We start from the raw sequence: 2,994 nt of genomic DNA on the forward strand, positions 1-2,994 counted from the left end.
ACAAAAGAAAAGACAAAAATCATAAGATCATCTCAATAGACATAGAAAAAGCATTTGACAAAATTCAACATCCATTCATGATAAAAACTCTCATCAAAGTGGATATAGAGGGAACAAATCTCAACATAATAAAAGCCATTTACAATAACCCCAGAGCCAACATAATACTTAACAGGGAAAAGCTGAAAGCCTTCCCACTAATTTCAGGAACAACACAAGGATGCCCACTCTCACCACTACTATTCAAAAAAATATCGGAAGTCCTAGCCACAGCAATCAGACAAGAAATAAAAGGCTTCCAAATTGGAAGGGAAGAGGTAATAAAACTGTCACTATTTGTAGATGACATGATGCTCTATATAGAGAACCTTAAAGTCTCCACACAAAAACTATTAGAACTAATAAATGAATTCATCAAGGTAGCAGGATACAAGATTAATATACAGAAATCTGTTGCATGTCTTTACACTAATAATGTAATATTCGAAATAGAAAGTAAAAAGTAATCCCATTTAATATTGTGTCCAAAAAATACCTAGGGGGCTTCCCTGGTGGCACAGTGGTTGAGAATCTGCCTGCCAATGCAGGGGACACGGGTTCGAGCCCTGGTCTGGGAAGATCCCACATGCCGCGGAGCAACTGGGCCCGTGAGCCACAATTACTGAGCCTGCGCGTCTGGAGCCTGTGCTCCACAACAAGAGAGGCCACGATAGTGAGAGGCCCGCCCACCGCGATGAAGAGTGGCTCCCACTTGCCACAACTGGAGAAAGCCCTCGCACAGAAACAAAGACCCAACACAGCCAAAAATTTAATAATTAATTAATTAATTAATTTTTAAAAAATACCTAGGAATAAACTTAATCAAGGAAGTGAAAGACCTATACACTGAAAACTATAAAACATTGATAAAGAAAACTGATGGTGATTCAAAGAAATGGAAAGATAACCCATGCTCTTGGATTGGAAGAATGTAATACTGTTAAAATGGCATCATACCACCCAAAGCAATCTAAAATTTAATGCAATCACTATCAAAATACCCATGATATTTTTCACAGAACTAGAACAAATAATCCTAAAATTTATATGGAACCACAAGAGACCCTGAATTGCCAAAGCAATCCTGAAGAAAAAAACAAAGCTGGAGGCATAACCCTTCCAGACTTCAGACTATACCACAAAGCTACACAAATCACAGTAATCAAAGCAGCATGTATTTGGCACAAAAACAGACAAACAGCTCAATGGAACAGAATAGAGAGCCCAGAAATAAACCCATGCACCTATGGCCAGCTAATCTACGTCAAAGGGAGCAATAATAGTCAATGGAGAAAAGACAACCTCTTCAAAAAGTGGTATTGGAGAGCTGGACAGCTACATGTAAATCCATTAAACTAGAACACTCCCTCACACCATACACAAAAATAAACTCACAATTGTTTAAAGACCTAAATATAAGACAGGACACCATAAAACTCCTAGAAGAGAACATAGACAAAATATTCTCTGACGTAAATCATTGTAATCTTTTCTTAGCTCTATCTCCCAAGGCAAAAGAAATAAAAGCAAAAATAAACAAATTGAACCTAGTCAAACTTTAAAGCTCTTGCACAGTAAAGGAAACCATCAACAAAATGAAAAAACAACCCATGTACTGGGAGAAAATATTTGCAAACAATATGACCAATAAGAAGTTAATATACAAAATACATAAACAGTCCATGCACCTTAATATCAAAAAACAAACAACCTAATCAAAAAACAGGCAGAAGGGGCTTCCCTGGTGGCACAGTGGTTGAGAATCTGCCTGCCAATGCAGGGGACACGGGTTCGAGCCCTGGTCCGGGAAGATCCCACATGCCGCGGAGCAACTGGGCCTGTGAGCCACAACTACTGAGCCTGCGCGTCTGGAGCCTGTGCTCCGCAACAAGAGAGGCCGCGATAGTGAGAGGCCCACGCACCGTGATGAAGAGTGGCCCCCGCTTGCCGCAACTAGAGAAAGCCCTCGCACAGAAACGAAGACCCAACACAGCCAAAAATAAATATAAATTAATTAATTAATTAAAAAAAAAAAAAAAAAAAACAGGCAGAAGACCTAAACAGACATTTTTCCAAAAAAGACATACAGACATACAGATGGCCAAAGTCACATGAAAAGATGTTCCACATCACTAATTATTAGAGAAATGCAAATCAAAACTACAGTGAGGTATCACCTCACACCAGTCAAAATGGCTATCACTAAAAAGTCTATAAATAACAAATGCTGGAGAGGGTGTGGAGAAAAGGGAACCCTCCTACACTGTTGGTGGGAATATAAGTTGGTGCAGCCACTATGGAGGTTCCTTAAAAAACTAAAAATAGAGTTACCATATGATCCAACAATTCCACTCCTGGGCATATGTCTGGAGAAAACTCTAATTCGAAAAGATACATTCACCCCAATGTTCACAGCAGCACTATTTACAATAGTCGAGACATGGAAGCAACCTAAATGTTCACTGACAGATGAATGGATAAAGAAGATGTGGTATGCATATGTATATGTGTGTATGTGTATATATGGAATATTACTCGACCATAAAAAAGAATGAAATAATGCCATTTGCAGCAACATGGATGGGCCTAGAGATTATCATACTAAGTCAAGTAAGTCAGACAGAGAAAGACAAATGCCTTATGATATCACTTATATGTGGGATCCAAAATATGACACAGATGAACTTATTTACAAAACAGAAACAGACTCACAGATGTCGAAAACAAACTTATAGTTACCAAAGGGGAAAGAAGGTGGGAGAGGGATAAATTAGGAGCTTGGGACTAGCAGATACAAACTACTATATATAAAATAGATAAACAACAAGGTCCTACTGTATACCAGCTGGTATACTGAATCACATTGCTGTATACCACACACTAACACAACATTAAAAATCAACTATAATTCAATTAAAAATTTTTTTAATTAATAAAATAAAAAGTAAAAAAAAA

At 38.0% G+C, this 2,994-nt stretch overlaps 1 long non-coding RNA gene across 1 annotated transcript; it reads left to right on the plus strand.

Annotated features, from left to right (window-relative positions):
• Nucleotides 1-540: 540 nt before the first annotated feature.
• LOC309627749 lies at nucleotides 541-2,994 on the plus strand. The gene is made up of 2 exons (XR_014243939.1): nucleotides 541-1,765; nucleotides 2,087-2,994. It is a non-coding gene; the product is annotated as an uncharacterized lncRNA (long non-coding RNA).

Source organism: Balaenoptera borealis, assembly GCF_965194805.1.
Source record: "Balaenoptera borealis genome assembly, chromosome: 4".
Lineage (NCBI taxonomy): Eukaryota > Metazoa > Chordata > Mammalia > Artiodactyla > Balaenopteridae > Balaenoptera > Balaenoptera borealis.